Source organism: Crocodylus porosus, unplaced genomic scaffold (genome assembly GCF_001723895.1).
Source record: "Crocodylus porosus isolate Cpor-Errol unplaced genomic scaffold, CroPor_comp1, whole genome shotgun sequence".
NCBI classification, from domain to species: domain Eukaryota; kingdom Metazoa; phylum Chordata; order Crocodylia; family Crocodylidae; genus Crocodylus; species Crocodylus porosus.
Genome location: NW_017728922.1, coordinates 12,973,209 through 12,990,579, shown reverse-complemented (window position 1 = coordinate 12,990,579; position 17,371 = coordinate 12,973,209). Strand labels below are relative to the sequence as shown.

General features: G+C 48.2%; 1 long non-coding RNA gene across 1 annotated transcript; it reads left to right on the top strand.

Moving 5' to 3' along the window:
- The first annotated feature begins 15,677 nt into the window (after positions 1 to 15,677).
- On the top strand, positions 15,678 to 17,146 carry LOC109313341. The gene is made up of 2 exons (XR_002102029.1): positions 15,678 to 15,717; positions 16,552 to 17,146. It is a non-coding gene; the product is annotated as an uncharacterized LOC109313341 (long non-coding RNA).
- Positions 17,147 to 17,371: the final 225 nt, after the last annotated feature.

Sequence of the window (17,371 nt, the reverse complement as noted above, 5' to 3'; positions counted from 1 at the left end):
TTGATTCTTTTCTCCCAGAAAAGAAATCTGTGCTTTCTCTCGGTGTGCTTTCCATTCACCGGGCAGGGAAGCACACCATATACTGCATATTATATTATACAGGAACACATACATATATTTATTTAATAAATAAAATCTATAAATGTATGTGTTACATAAATACATATCTACACTTATCTACATATATCACATAAATACATGTTACATTACAGAAGAACACACAGATTTTCCAGCACACCAAACACACTATGAAGCATGCTGGAAAGGCAGCTGGCAAGCCTTCAGGGAGGGGTCGAAGAGGGGGTAGAGGGAGAGCTGTAAGTTCCCTGCCCCCACCCCAAACTGAAATGCAGCCTCTTTCCTGCAACTAGCAGGCATCAGGCTTCTGGTTCCATTAGCAGCAAGGAGAGGGGAGCAGTGCCACTGCCTGAGTCTGCATCCCCTCCAAGAGCAACAACCATAAACCCACCACCAGGTCCACCACAACCACCACCATAACACCAAGGAGTACCAACATGGCACTCTCCTCCACCACCATTTCACTTCCCATGCTGAGCCTTCCAGTGCTAGAGAAAGAGCTGGATCTGGATCTGAGTGCCACAGGAAAGGAAATTCTGGGGAAGGACCAGATAAGGTTGAGGTAGAGGGTGTGGGGGAAAGTGGCTCAGCTGAGTCCACTCCTCCTCTTGCTATGCCTCTGCCTGCTGAGGAGGGGGAAAAGGCAGCACCCACACATACACCCACACCCCAGAAGTGAGTGGGTAGTGTGGTCTGGGATCATTTTGAGCTGGCAGATGATCCTACATATGCTATCTGCCTGCACTGCCAAGCCAAAACCGGCAAGGGCAAGGGAACAAAACACATGAGCACCATGGAGATGCTGATGTACCTCCACAGGCACCACCCCCTCACCCTTGTTCCTCCTCAGCCTGGCACCAGTGGGAGCATGACCAAAGGGAAGTCCTCCTCTTGATCCAAAGCCCCTATTCCCCGCAAAGCAGAGGCAGGCCACCCTGGAACAGTAGGGGAAAGACAGAAAGCGGGGCACGTTGCATAGGCAAGCAAAATCACACACAGCATTGGGGAGATGCTTCCCATGGATGGCCAGCCCTCCTCCTTAGTTGAGCAGCCAGGGTTCAGGTAGCTCATGGCACTCATGGTCCCATCATAGCAAGTGCCCGCATACATCACCTTCAGCGGGACAGTGGTGCCCTCCCTGTATGAGGCATGCAGGGAGTACTTGAGAGAGGAGCTGCCTTCTACAGATGTCCAGGGTGAAGTGCAAGTCAGGGCGGAGATCATGCCTAGCTGTCCCTCACAGGGCATTGGTGTGACCAGTCAGGCCTTTGGTGGGCTCTCCTTCCAGCCAAGGTGGTGGATGAGTCCCACATGGCAACAGAGATCATAGGGGCCATGAACCACTTGGTGTAGTGGTGGCTTGTTGGGAAGAACAAGTTCACCTGCGGGTTCATGATCACCAACAATGGGGCCAATATGGTCAAGGTGGTCCAGGATGCCAACTTTCTTGGCATCCACTGTGTGGCACATAAGCAATGCTCCCTCTAAGGAGCAGTGGTCCATGAGCATGCTGCCTTGGTCCGTGAGTGCGCTGCCTCAGTCTGGCATGGGACACTTTCTGAAGGGGGATGAGGGCTGGGGTCCAGAGACTTGGGACTGGGGCCAGAGGCTGGAGCCAGAGCCTGGTGCAGGTTCCTCCAGCTCTGCAGAAGTGTTCCGCTCCCCCGCATAAGGGCTGGGGAGTAGAGCACTTCCCTGGAGCTGGCGAAGCCCGCACCAGCCCCCCACCCCAGCCTCCCTCCCTGCCTTGCCTCACCTCGGGGAGGAGCCACTGCCTGCCCCAGTGAGATTCCGCCAGCTCCAGAACACTGCTCTGCTCCCCGGCGCTGATGCCACATGCCTCCTTGCTCCCTGAGGCGATGCAAGATTGTGAGTGGCTCTAAAGCCAACAGCTTAGCATAAGAATAGGTATAAAAAGCACATGCGTCAGGCTCCCGCCCCAGCCACTCCTGGTGCGCAGCCTTGAAAAGGCTGTGCACAGCCACACTTTTAGTTGTGCACAGCTGCACATGCATGCACCTTAGAGGGAACCTTGCACACAAGTTCCACCTCACTCTCAGGGACACTTTGGAGGGGGACAGGGCTGCCAGTGATGGCACCAGCACCACCAGCAAGTTCATTTCCAAATGCAGGAAGGTGGCAGGCTACTTCCACCAGAACATCAAGGGGGGGCAAGATGCTGAGGGACAAACAGACAGATCTGAATATCTTGCACGTAAAAATCATGCAGCATGTGGAGACTTGGTGAAACTCCACATAACTGATGCTTAATAGGCTGGTGGAACAACAGAAGGCCATCCATGAGATGGCCTTGCTTGGAGAAGATTGGGATCAACGGCCCACTTAACAGAGCTGAGTGGGATACCATCTCCCAGATCTTGGTGGTCCTCAAGTCCTTCCTCTTGGCCACCAAGACCCTCAGTGCTGCCAATGCCCTCGTCAGCCAGGTGATCCCCGTAATGAGGGGACTTCAGAACAAAATGTAGAAGTTCCAGGGGATTGGTGTTACAGGCTTAGGCAATCCGCTGTCACCAGATGTACAGGCACTGGTGAGGTGGCTGAAGCAGGGCATCAGGAAATGGCTTGATCCTTTGCAGTCCAGTATGGTCCACATGCTGGCCACAATGTGTGACCTAAGGGTGAAGGGGAGCATCAGCATATGTAGCAGCAAAACCCTGGATCAGTGGATGGAGGTGCTGGTGAACAGAGTCAGGAAGGCAGAACGGCAGAGGTGTAGTGATGTGGAAGAGGGGGATCCATGGTCCTGTGCCAGCATGCCTTTCACTATCCAGTCTCCTACTCCACCACAGGTGCCATCAATGTGGGCCAAGGGCATAGCTTCCATGGTGGGGTCCAGAGGCACCAGACCCCATCAAGCAGGTAGTGTGCAGGCCTTGCTGCCTCTCTCACCAAGAATGTGGAGCTGGTGCTGTGCGACCCCTTGGCCTACTGAGCAAGCCACAGCCAAATGTGGCCAGATCTGGCCATGGTTTCCCAGAAACACCTATCCTGTCCACTGAGCAGTGTTCCAAGTGAGAAGGTGTTCAGCAATGCTGGTGATATAGTGACACCCCACCGCACCTCCTTAGATCCTGGTTTGGTGGAGCAGCTGGTGTTCCTGAAGGTGAACTTCATCTGCACCTGGAGCTTGGGGAACCCCAGCAGCAGGAAGTGAATGCCACCTGTCTTTACTCCACCTGAAATTCCTTCTTTTTTTTTTTTACCCTTGGGTTTTACAACCATTTGCTGCCCTGCTCTCAGAGCTGGAGGGGGCACTCACTGTATCACTAGCCATCAGGGGAAGAACATGTCCCTGCTGAGCTCCCATGCCAGGATGAACTTGAAGGTATGGGCAGGGGCTATGGGGCAGGATGCAGCCCCAGGTCCTGGGCGTGACTACTAAAATTGCCCCCTACCATGGTCAGGAAGCCTGGTGGAACTGCTGGCAGCATGGCAGCCCCAGGAAATGCCAGGACCAAGTATCTCACTGGTGAAAGGTGGGTAGGAAGCACCTCATAACCTCCAGCCACCACATGTGTGCACAATTCTAGCTGGGGAAAGCCCAGACCCATCACATCTTTGACAGGCCTAAGGCTTGCTGGTTGCAGTGGAGTTGTGAGGCTTCAGGTGAGCTCAGCTTAGCTGCCTGGAATGCCAGCTTTCAGGCTGAAAAACCCATTGTCAGGCTGTGGAAGTACTCACAGTTGGTGTGTGTCCTTCCTGGATGGAAGGAACAGTAAAGAACAGAACCTGCCAAGAATATCTCCAGTATGGTGATATCTTCACAATACATATCTCCATCAGGGCACTAAGTGTCCAGATGGAAAATATGTAGGTGACACGAAACAACAACTGTGCACCAGAATGAGCGCACACCAAAAATCTATCAAAGACAAGAACACCCAACTACTTGTCTCCAATCTCTCAGGCCTGATCCTCAAAGGGAATTTACAAACCACTTTTCACAGATGAGCCTATGAACTTCATTTCATCAGCCTCTGGATACAGAAGCTCATGGACTCAATATAGACATTGGAATTCTGACACACTACAACTTGCCAGACATCTGACTCCCCAGCTACCTCTCCACTTTTACCTGTTACATGCCCCTTCCCCTCCACCTCAGCCTGTCCCTCACCCCCTGACAACTCCATTTACATTTTCACCAGCTGGCTTTCTTGCCTTGATTGCATACTAGTCTCTGGTTTCTTTACTACTACTTCCACCCAGGAACAGCACACACACCAACTGCAGGTGCTTCCTCTGTCTGACAAATGGTTTTTCAACCTGAAATCTTGTTAAGATATATTTCTCTAACTATTCAGTTGGTCTACTAAAATATACAAGATTAGATTGACCCAAAGAACCTTGTCTGCCAGTGCCATGTCCTTAGACCAACACAGCTACAACCTACACCCCTAGCAACTGTCCTCAGTCAGCTGACCGAAAGGATGCAGGGCCCTTGGCACATCTAAGCCTCAGAGCTGGGGCTGGTAGGGAGAGTTCTCTGGCAGCTGCTGGCGAATAATCTCCTGCAGAAAAGGAAAGAAAGGCTCTGTGACAGTTTGGCTGCCTGAGATGCTAGTGCTACTGTGCTGCTTACTTACCTGTTGTTATTTCAAGTGGTGGACCAGGATGAGGCTGTAGGGGAGGAGGAGACCTAATTGGGGCACACTACCATGTCATGTAGATGCCCCAGAACCAGTGAGGGCATGGCTTAACACACACACAAAGTTACACATCACAAGTTTTGCTTGTCAGCAGGTTCAGGTGTAGGTGCAGTTTCCCAGAAACCCCTATCTCCTTGAAACTTGGCATGCATAATGGCCTCAGCAGGGGCTACCATGCCTGCTGTGCTTTAACAAGCACACACCACAAGCTTTGCTTGTCAGCACCTTGAGATGCAGTTTCTGAGAAACCCCTGCACCTATCTCCTTGAAACTTGAAAAGCTTCATGGCCTCAGAAGGGTCTACCATGCCTGCTGTTTTCACCCCCTGAGCCTTCACACTTACAAGTGACATGAGTTTTGCTCTGAATAGTTTGAGGTGCAGTTTCCCAGAAACCCCTGCACCCACGTCCTTGAAATTTGACAGGAATTGTGGTCTCATCACAGGCTATCCTCCCTGCTGTTTTTATTCAAATCAGGAAAGAAATGACAAAGTTATAGGCATTTTCATGATTCCCATTATAGCCTATGGGCAAAACGTTGAAACAGTCAAAACAGCAAAATAGTTTTGATTAAATAAAATGGAACAGTGCTTTGAAACAGTGAAATGAAACACTGTCCCTTTAAAACAGTGAAACAGAAGTGAAAATGGAACAGTCCCATTTCACACAACCCTAATAGATACACTTATGTACAGGCACACACACACAAACACATGTATACATGTACACACAACCCACACACATCTACACACACATGCACATATATACATATACACAAGTATGCATACACAACGCAAACATATACACACACAAAAAACACTTATGCACACACACACACACCAATTTGTGCATACACACACACACACACATATATATACACACATAACACCAACCTATACATGCATGCATACTATATATACACACACATACATACACACACCAACCTATATGTATTATATGTACACACATACTGTAATGGTGCCCCTGCCCCTTACTGAGAAAGGGAAGGGAACCCAGGGCCCACTGACCAGTCCAGCCCAGCCCAGCTCATTTAAACAGACTTAATGGTAAAAAAGGACCTAAATAAGATAGCCACCCACCCAGGTGTAGGCTTGGGGCAGAAGTAGAGGATCAGGTGAGCCAGGGAGAGGCTCAGAAGGCCAGGGCTTAGTTCAGAAGAGGCAATCTGGGCTTAGGAGCCTCCAGAGACAGAGCTCCAGGTGGGAACCAGTCCAGACTGTCTGGAAGAAGGGACTGCCTGGAGGAATGGATTATGTACTACAGGAGAGTGGAAGAGACCCTGTGCTGCAAGCAACACAAGATAAGTACTTCAAGCCTTTTGCATTTGTTTTACCCTGAGGTAAGAAATAACCCTGACAAGGGGAGCTTGTGTTTGGCAAGCCTTATGTTTGTGAGTGGTTGCTCATAATTTTGGTTATGTTTGAACTGGAGGATAGGGTTGGTTGTAAGGGACACATTGGAGGCCACTGGGGTGCAGAATAAGCAGCCGGGTTAAAGCACTCCTAGGGGCCAGAGACCTAGGGTGTTCTGTGGGGGCAGTATCCCAAATACATTGCAAACGGGAGGACCATGGTGTGTCAGAGGACTGGGCAGCTGGCAGCAAAGACCCGGGGAGTGGGGGAAGAGTGTAAACCCCATGCCCACAAAGCTGACCTACTTAGGGGCCAAGTGGCCCAGAGCCCTTAAAGGGCTGAGCTCAAGCTGGAGCCCAAGAACCTAGGGTCCTGGTGCAGTGAACCCCAAACCATGCAACCCATCCAGATTAAAAGGGAGCCAAGACCTGGAAGGGCCTGAGTTCAGGCAAGGACCTACCCCAAATCTTGCATCAGCCTCCTGGGGCAGCCTCCCCATAAAGTTATCTTGCCTACCATGACTTGATATTATAACTGTGAGGGGGCAGGACCCAGAGAGCCCAGAAGCAAAGGCAAGGGGGATGGAGCTTGGTGGCAAGATAGGCCAGGAACCTTGTCATATATCAGCACAGAACCTTCAGTGTTATAACACACACACACACACACACACTCTTGGCAACTATAGATGACCTGCTCTTGACACAAGTTGTGGAGGGGTTGACTAAGAGTAAAGTCACTCTGGACTTGGTGCTGACCAAAGGGGAAGACGTGGTAGGTGACCTGAAGATCAGAGGTAGTCTGGGTGACAGTGATCATGATTTGATTATATTCACTATCCACCGAACGGGTGCAAATTCTACCAGTAGAGCAGAAGTCCTAGACTTCAGGTGGGCAGACTTTGGTAAGCTCAGGAGTCTAGTTGGTAAGGCCTTTGCAGCCAGTGACTAGATGACTTAGTAGCTCATAAAGAATGGCACTCCCTTAAAGAAGCTATTCTCACTGCTCAAAAAGAGGCCATCCCCATGCGTTCAAAAAGAAAGAAAGGGGTCAAGAGGCCCACCTGGCTCAGACACATTAGGGAATTTCTCAAAAAGAAAAAAGATGCATACATGCAATGGAAAAGTGGTTCAGCATTCAGAGAAGAGTACATTCATGCAGCCAGAGTCTGCAGACATGAGACAAGGAAAGCTAAGGCATGTATGGAAATCAAACTGGCAACCAAAGTTAAAGACAACAAAAAAAAATCCTTCTATAGGCACATAGGGGGCAAGGGAAGATAAAAAAAAAAAAAACCAAGCTCCACTGTGGCACTCCTACTGAACATGGAGGTGAAGCCCACAGTTGACCCTGGTGAAAAGGCAAAGCTCCGTAATACTTACTTCATATCAGTATTCCTAAAACCAGGCAAGAACTCATCACCTGTCCAGAGGTGCAGAGAATACAGCGATGACAGCAGTCCACATAAAGTCAGTCCCAAACAGGTAAAGATACTTTTAGATCATATGGACATGTTCAAGTCAGCTGGACCAGATGACCAGCATCCAAGAGTGCTGACGGAGCTGGCTGAGCTCATAGCGGTGCCTCTGGCAAGGCTGTTTGAAGAGTCATCAGGAGTGGTCCCAAACAACTGGAAGAAGGCCAACATGGTGCCCATCTTTAAGAAAGAAAAGTGGGATGACCCTGCTAAGTACAGACCAGTCACTCTGACGTTGGTCATAGGAAAAATCTTTGATGGCCTCCTTGACAATTTTTTCCAATCACAAGCTTGCAACTGGTGGGTACTGAGAAACAACCAGCATGGCTTTGTTGAGGGGAGGTAATGCCTAACAAACCTGGTGTCCTTTTTGACCAGGTAGTTAACCAGCTGGGCATGGGACAGGAGGTGGACATCATCTACCAAGATTTCAGAAAGGCCTTTGATAACGTTTCCCACAAAATCCTCTTGAGTTGGAGAGTACTGGCCTAAGCCAGGCTACAGTGAGGTCAGTTGGCAACTGATTCAGCAGCCGATCCTAGTGAGTGGTAATTGATGGGGTAGCCTCCTCTTGGAGGGCCGTCTCCAGTAGTGTCCCACAGAGATCAGTGCTTGGGCCCATGCTCTTTAACATCTTTATCAATGACCTAGATGAGGGAGTAAAAAGAGCAATGATTAAGTTTGTGGATGATACCAAACCATGGGGATAAGTGGGCACATCCAAGGACAGGACAAAGATCCAGGACAACCTTGACAGGCTGGTCCTATGGGCTGAACGCAATCAGATGAGTTTCAACAGGTACAAGTGCTGGGTCCTTCATCTGGGAGGGATGAACCCTCACCATACCTATATGATGGGTGGGTGATGGCTGGCACTGCATCTAAAAGGAACCTGGGAGTGACAATTGATCAGAGGATGAATATGAGCCTCCAGTGTGCTGAAGTCATTGTCTTAGAATGAACTACTGGGTCCAGCAGATTCCCCATACTTGAATATAGGACATACTCACGGTTGTTTTCACCCTTGCAAAGCTTTGTTTAAGGATACTTGCAGAAGCAGGTGATAGAACAGAGCAGAGCATAGAGGATGGTCACTTCACATCAGCCTTAGGCAGCAGCTGCTACCCCACATGGTTCCCCTGGCCCTGGAGTGTTCGGATCCCGGGGATGCGATAGACTGTGCCGGGGCTCTGCGCAAGTCAGAACTCTTACCAGAGCGGAGGAACCCATAGCAACCCAAGAATGCACAGCTTATATAGTTCGAAGCAAACAATGTCACCTCAAGCTAGGAAAGTGGGGATGAGTCATGATCCAACACATCTGGTGTTTACCACATTCCCCTGTATCACAGCATTCTACTATCTAGTCTCATGGCTTGGTCACTCACAGAGCAGGAGGCTATGTGCTGCTACACTTGCCTACTATGGAATCAGCATGCAAAACTTTTGCTCTTAGCAAGGCTTTTACTATTACAGCCACCAACAGAGCAAATAGAACTCTGGCTTGCATCAGCAGATGTGTCGCCAATAGATCCAGAGAGGTGCTCCTCCCTCTATTCAGCATTAGTGAGGCCACAACTGTAGTACTGTGTCCTGTTCTGGGCACTGCACTTCAAGAAGGATGTGGACAAGCTCAAAAGGGTGCAGAGAAAGGCCACCCACATGATTAAAGGCCTGGGGAATAGGCCTTATGAGGAGAGACTTCAGGACCTGGATTTGTTCAGTCTGAGTAAAAGAAGGCTGAGGTGTGACCTAGCTGCCTACAAATGTGTCAAGGGAGAACACCAGAATCTGGGAGGGCAATTTTTCAGAAAAGTACCCCCTGGGAGGACGAGCACCAAGGAACATAAGCTAGTCAGGGAAAATTTTAGGCTAGACATTTGTGTAACAGGGTGGCATCCCTAGGGACAGCCGTGATACGCTTAGGGCCCCTTAACTGTGCCAATCTTACTTAACAGGCATCCTTCGTCTCACCCACCATGTCTTGCTGGTACTGTTGATATTGGGAGGCTGCCCTTGGTCCAATTACCTGAGCACAGTCTTGCCAGACCCCACTGAACCCTAGGGTTCGTAGACCCCTTGACATCCCGCTTTATGACGGATGCTTCAATGAGACACCCTCCGCCTTCTGGGTTGTATGCGTGGCTTCAAACCACTCCTTTACCATGCCCCAAGCCTCACAGATGGTACTGGTGTTGTCTTGCCTAGGCCTTGCTATAATTCAGCCCCCTTGTCCTCACTGGGCTTTCTACAGCCCTGTCTCTGCACCCCTCACTGACGCCAGGGTCCGTGCATACCGAATACTGTGCCCTCTCTGGCACCAGGGCCCCCAGACTGTAGTGGGCCTCCAATGAGTTCTCCTCCTTCCCCAATAGCTTCACCCAAACCACCAGAATTATAAGACATAAAACAAAATGTGAGCCCCTGGGCTATAACATAACGCAACAGTTGCAGGTGTGCTCTCCCCTTTGAAAAGAATCAAACTTTGTCCCTGGCATTACCAGAAGCTAGACTTGCAATCAAGCCTCTCCTTGTAGCATCCTCTAGGAGGGTTCCTTCCCCCTCAGCCACTGGCAGAAGACTCCCTTTCTGTTCCTAGCCCTGGGGTTTATATCTGCCCAAGACCCTGCCTCTCCCAGTCAGCTGACTGGGTGCAGGTGCAGGCCAATTTACTCCTTGGCCTCTTGCCACAGTAACCTGCACCTGTGGGCTTCTGCCTGGCTCTTAAGCTGCTCTGCCCAGGCAGATTCTGGTCTTATAGGAGCAGGCACCTTAGTGCCCTGTGATAATATGGAACAACTTTTTCTATATGAGTAACCAAAATCCGGAACACACTTCAAGCAGAAGTAGTGCAGTCACCATCCCTGGTGGTGTTCAAGAGCAGGCTGGACAACCACCTCATTGAGCTCATTTGAACCCATTACCTCTTGCCCATGGCAGGGGACCAGACTTATTGATCTTACAGGGCCTTCCAGTCCTTCTTTCCATGAAATGATTCTAGGATTCAGACATATACACATACACACACACATATATACACACATACCACACAGATGTATACATACACACATACACTCCACATATGCAGACAAACATATATACACATACATGCACACATATATACATTCTCATTCTTCTTGAGAAAGTAAGGTAATCAGCTAGTTACCCCAGGTGTCTGCACATGAATGCACAAAGTCTGGGAAGCAATGAGGAAGAACTGGAAGTCCTCACACATTCATGGAACTATGGTGTGATTGGAATAACAGACTTGGTGGGAGCTCACATGACTACAGCAGTGTCATGGGTGGGTATAAACTGTTCAGGAAAGACAGGCAGGGAAGAAGAGGAGGCTTTATGTATGAGAGCTGTATGATTGCTCAGAGCTCCAGTTTGAAACTGGAGACAGGCCTGCTGAAAGTCTCTGGGTTAGGGCCAGAGGGGAGAGCAACAAGGGTGACATCGTGGTGGGTGTCTGCTATAGAGCACCAGACCAGGAGGATGAGGCAGATGAGACTTTCTTCAAACAGCTAACGTAAGTCTCCCAATCACAGGCCCTGGTTCTCATAGGGGACTTCCATCACATTGACATCTGCTGGGAGGACAATACAGCAGTGCACAGGCAATCAGAGAAGTTTTTAGAGTGTTGGGGACATCTTCCTGGTGCAAGTGTTGGAAAGGCCAACTAGGGCCTCTTGGGCAGAAGCAACTTGGACAACAATGACCATGAGATGATGGACTTCAAGATCCTAAGGAAAGGAAGGAAGGAGAGCAGCAAAATAAGGACCCTGGACTTCTGAAAATCAGACCTCAACTTGATCAGAGAACTGATGGGCAGGATCCCCTGGGAGGCCCATCTGAGGGGGTAGGAGTCCAAGATAACTTGTTGTATTTTAAAGAAACCTTACTGAAGGCACAGGAACAAACCATCCCAATACATAGAAATACTAACAAGTCTGGCAGAAGACAAGTTTGGCTTATCGGGGAACTCTTCAGTGAGCTAAAACACAAAAAGGAAGCTTACAGGAAGTGGAAATGTTAACAAACAACTAGGGAGGAGTATAACAGTATTGCTCAGGCATGCAGAGATGAAATAAGGAAGGACAAAGCACAACTGGAATTGCAGTTAGCAAGGGATGCTAAAGGTAACAAGAAGGGTTTCTACAAATATGTCAGTAACAACAGGAAGATCAGGGAAAGTGTTGGTCCCTTACTAAATGGGGGAGGCAACCTAGTGACAGGTGATGTGGAAAAGGCTAAAGTGCTCAATGCCTTTTTTACCTCAGCCTTCACAGGCAAGGTCAGCTCCCAGACTACAGCACCTGGCAACACAGTTTGGAGAGTTGGTGAGCAGTGAACAGTGATGAAAAAACAGGTTAGAGACTATTTAGAAAAGCTGGATGTGTGCAAGTCCATGGGGCCAGACCCATTGCACCTGAGGATGGTGAGAGAGTTAGTTGATGTGATTGCAGAGATGCTGGCCATTAACTCTGAAAACTCATGGCAATTGGGAGAGGTCCTAGATGATTGAAAAGGGCAAACATAGTGCCCATCTTTAAGGAAGAGAACAGCTTCACTTTGATCCCTGAAAAGATCATGGATCAGGCCCTCAAGCATCCATACCCTATGCCCCCCAGTTGCAAGATAGGCTTGGCTCCTCTTTAAGTTTTGTAGTTTTCTGCCCTCAGCTGGAGCTATAGGATTAGAAATTTTGGGGGTGTGATATGCTGATTGAAGCTGCAGCCACCCCCTCACCACTATGTGGAAGTGGAGATTGGCACCCTACAGCTTTCTAGGGAGCAATGAGGGGGGCATAGGTCCTTATATCGCAGAAGGACATATGCTCTCTAGCAGCTTCCCATGGAGCAGCTCATAGGATTCTTCAGTGTGGGCCCTGCGTCCAGCCTGTTGTTGAATAGCAGGCATAAGGGTGCAGACACCTAGACTAACTCTTTGGGTGACCCCCATGTCTCAGACTGTCTGGGCATGGCTGGAATCTCCCCTCAAATGGGTGCAAACTAGAAACTATACATTGTAGTTAAGAATGTTTGAATTGCATTTGGCAATTCCTTTACCCTTTATTTTCTGTAATAAATCTGTCCTTTTGTATTTATATTCCTTGCAAGGAAGGAGCTTTGTTTATCCAGGGTAACCCAGCCAAATTCAGCCAAATTTCCCTTGGTTGGGGCTCAAACCAAGTAAAAGTTATTGGATACCCTGAAATTTGATACCAGCCCTTGTTGCTGCCAGCTGGAGCCTGGCAGAAGGGTTACAATAGTTTGAGTTTGGTTCCATATTTGTGCAGTTTCATCCCAAGAAAACATAAAGTTTAGAGGGTACATGTGTGTTGGAGACTGCTATCTGTCACCTTGGTAACCCGGAAGCAGATCGGCTGACTGAGAACAGGAAAGAAAGTTAATTCCCTTCTCATTATGACATAACACCAGTAGGAAGCTTAACCTTGGTAAAAACAGAGCAAACCTGAAATCTGAGCAAAGCTGAAATCTGTCTGGAGTGAAACCAATCAGAGAACTAGAGGAAGGTGATTCTGAATAGAAAGCTGACATGGTACGATCTACAGCAGGAGCGGGCAAAATATGGCCCATGGGCTGAATCCAGCCTACAGAGAGGCTTTGTTTGATCCATAGCATGTCCTTTGGTCCCACCTGCCCCAGGCACTGTCACCCTGCCACCCCCTGAGTACACAGCAGGGTTGGGGCAGCTCCACAGCTGAACTGCCTTTCTAGGCAAACCAAACAGCAGCAGTTTCTTCTACTTACCGCCACAGCTGCCCTCAGCCTTGCTGAGGGAGGTCCATGCCACAGCCCCAACCTGGGAACACCCTGTGCCTGCTCCAGGCTCTCCTGCTCACGCTAAACAGCAGCAGCACCAGCTGGGCAGAAACTGCTGCTCAGCATGGGGAAAAAGCAGCCCCCCTACACACTCCTTGCCACCACCCAGCCCTCCCTGCTAGTTTCCTGGAGCCTGTATTGAGCTGCCCTGCAGCTCCACTGCCATCACCTCCACCTCCAAGCTACCCTGCAGGGCAGCAGTAACACTGCAGAGGAGACACAGGGCAACCCGGTGTGGGTTCCAGGTGGCTGTAGCAGGAAGCACTGGGCAGCAGCGAAGGGGAGGGGCCACTTTTCCCCCACACCGTGGAGTTTTTGCATGGCCAGTATTGTTGCTGTCACTGTTTCATCTGAGCAAGTAAATCCAGAGTAGGTGCAGGGTACAACAGATTGGGGCTGTGGCATGGGTCCCCATCTGTTACACGGGGCTGGGGCCAGTGGTGATGACAGGTGGAAGAGGCTGCTGCCATCTGGTCTGCCTAGAAAGGCAGTTCAGCTGTGGAGCCACCCCAGCCCTGCTGCGTGCCCAGGGGGTGGTAGGACGCACCATGGGCGGGCAGCATGGAGCAGGCACAGGGTAAACTGCGGTCAGGACTGCGGCATGGGTTCCAGGTGCTCCGCTCCTGCTGAGGTCAGTCTGGAATAAGCGTGGAGTGGGCTGCGGCTGTGTGCTGTTGGCAGTGGCAGGGATGCACTGCAGGGCACGTGGGCTGTTGCAGGATAGAGGCAGGTGCTGACTGGCTTAGGGGGCCACACACAGGGGGCTCCCATGCAAACCCCACCATACCTGTAAACCCTCTCCTGCAAACCCCACAACCACACCCTCCCCCACACACAATCACACGCCCCACAAACACTACACCCACCCCTACATCCCCCACAAACTGCACACTCCTTCCCACATGCACCCCCTCACACACACACACACACGCACCTCTGGGGGGATCCCCACTCACTGATGCATTTACACACCCCACCACATACATGCACACCCCCTCCCATGCACAGCCCACATTCACCCTACACACACACCCCAGCCACCCCCTCCACACACCCCACAAACACACCCCCTACAAACTCCCCATACACATCCACCTACATACATACTCCACTACACCCTCTCCCACACCCCACATACATACACCCCCATAAACCCCATACCCCCCACAAGATATAAGAATAAGACTACATTTTGAGCTATTATGCAATCAACTCTATACACACAACACAAACCAGGACAAAAATATTTTTTTAAAATAAAATTAAAATATTCTTGTGGATGTTTTTTAGTATATAATTTGGGGGTTTTTTTCCCCAGTTCCAAGATGGCAAGCCCTCTTCCCAAATGGAGTACTTCTGAGGTAAAAGGAGGGACTTCTGGTTGCAAAGGTCAGGGGTTAGGGGGCAGGCCTTCTGGTTCCAAATGGTGACCAGGAGGCAGGGCACCTGCCAAGGGACAAGGCTACCCTTGTGGCCCTCAACTGCTTGTTGAAACTCATTAAGCGACCCTCCAGCTGAAATAATTGCCTGTCCCTGAATCTATAGACTGCAACATGTATAGAGATGTAAAGGCCTGAAAAAGAAAAAAAACCCAAACATTTTGGGGGGGATAAATGGGGTTTTGTTTTTTTCTGAAAAAATGGGAAAATTGAAAATTTTAGAAAAATTACAAAACCTCTTATGAAATATTTTCTTTTAGAATGATTACTAAAATGTTTAAGATAAGGTATTCATATATTACTACTCTTTACTCTGCAAAAATGTTTTCTAATAATTGTGTAATAGGAAGACTTTTATGTAAGACTATCTATAGTATAATTGTGTAATAGAAAGACTTTTATGTAAGACTATCTATAGTGTCAGATCATTACGATTCCTGTATACCGAGGACAAGCAGTACAGTACAACTCTCAAATGCAAAACCAAGATGCATTTCTGGCCCAGGGTGCACTGCCATTTTCACAGGAGCTTGTGGACTTCTTCTATTGTTGACTTTTGATGCAGAGGTTGGTGGATCTGCTCCTGTCCCCTCCTGATTAGACCTCAAATGACTGGGAGTGGACACTGGCAGCAGCATCCATTCATTCCTGTAGAGATTAGAAACAAGGACTCTATTGCCCTGCTTGCTCAAAAGCCCCAGAAAAGGAGACAGAGAAAGTCTAAATGTTTTGGAGTTGGAAGGAACCTGCTTCCTCCTGGCCCTGTGACCTAAGATCCACATAAGTACATAAGCAGCACAAAGGAGCTGAAAGAAAATATACTTCTTTATTGAAATGTTAGAAATGGAATATTGCTAGAAATGCACAGCCTGCATCTTACTCTTGATAAGAAAGAAATACTGTCCAAGGCTCCTTTCTCTCTCCCCCTCACCCGCCTTAGTCTTTCTCATGCCTTCGCCTTTCTCATGCTGATTGCAGAAGCTGGAATTCAATTGATTGTGGCTTTGGGGTATGAACTTTTGGCAAACTGTTGTAGTTTCTGGGCATGCTTAATAAGCTGATGCATATTTACCTCTCCGCCCTGCATACTTAAGTAGCTAATTATACTATACATGCGATGTATGTAATGATGTAACTACATGTATGCTTGTATAAAACGGAAGTAGCTGTAAGAGTTCCGGTGTCTGCACACGTGCTCAGGAGAGAGAAGATAAATTCCGCTTGCAAACACAATTAGTTGGTCAGAAGCTGATTTGGGCATCAATGCCCCACTCTGACCTTGTTTGCAAACAAATACAACCTTTTGTGCCGACTGATGACTGTGTGTCTGTGATTCTTTGCGAGCCTCCAGAGAAACGAACTGCAGTTTATGCATCAGAAAGATAAGAGTTTAATTTTTTCTGAATTCAGTATATTAAACTATATTTTAGCGGCATTAGTATCTTTTCATAATCTATGTCATTCACAATTGAATTCCTACTAATCTGATGTTTTCTGACAAATTGCCCAACCTTAGCAGCAAAGTTAGGCCTGCAGGACAGAGAAGTTGTTCACAGTTAACTCTGATTAGGCCTCTCCTCTATCCATTACTAAATTTGTACATGCTGTAGCGTAGTGTTTATATAAGCAAGCTAGCCACTACATTAATTTTTTTCTTTTTTCTTCCTCAGCAAAATGGTGCAACCAACTTCTAGCATATGGAAGCATTTCCACCCGGCAAGTTATTTTAAGAAAAAAAAATGTGATTTACAAATACTGTCAAATGAAATATGCATTTCCAAATGTTACTAGGATGACCATACACATCCTTGTATGTAAAAAGTGTCCTGCAGATATTATAAAAATCCTTCATGGGTGTAAGTGAGGATAGATCATGATGATGAAAGTGCAAGTAGCTCTTTCCAACATTCTTGATCCAGCAGTCCTCCGGCTGCTGCTGCTTTTTCTATAATGTCAGCATCACAAAGGGCTCCCCAATCAACATCCTCAAGTAACCAAATATTACAGCCAAATGTATACAAAAGACCCTCAATAGCTTCATTTGTAGACAAGATGACACCTGAAGATCAGGAAAAAATTGACCAAGCTCTTCCAATAGCAATCTAGTCTTCTGGGATGCTATTGTCAATAACTGAAAATGCATACTGCCAGGAAGCTTTTAAATTACTAAGACCACCATACCATTTGCCCAGCAGACATTCTGTGAGCAAGCCTCTTTTAGAGTCAGAATATGAACATGTAATGCAATTTGTGCAAGGAAAAAAATCAATGAAGCACTGTGTCTTGCAGTAGTTACAGATGGATGGACAAATGTGTGGGGAAAAAGAATCATAAACTTTGTGATAACAACATCTCAACCAGTTTTTTACAGCAATGAAACAGGAGAGAACAGGCATACCACAGAGCATATCAGTAGTAAAATATGTGAAGTCCTACAGAAGATTGGGAGTGGTAAAGTATTTGCTTTGCTGACTGAGAATGCAAGTAACA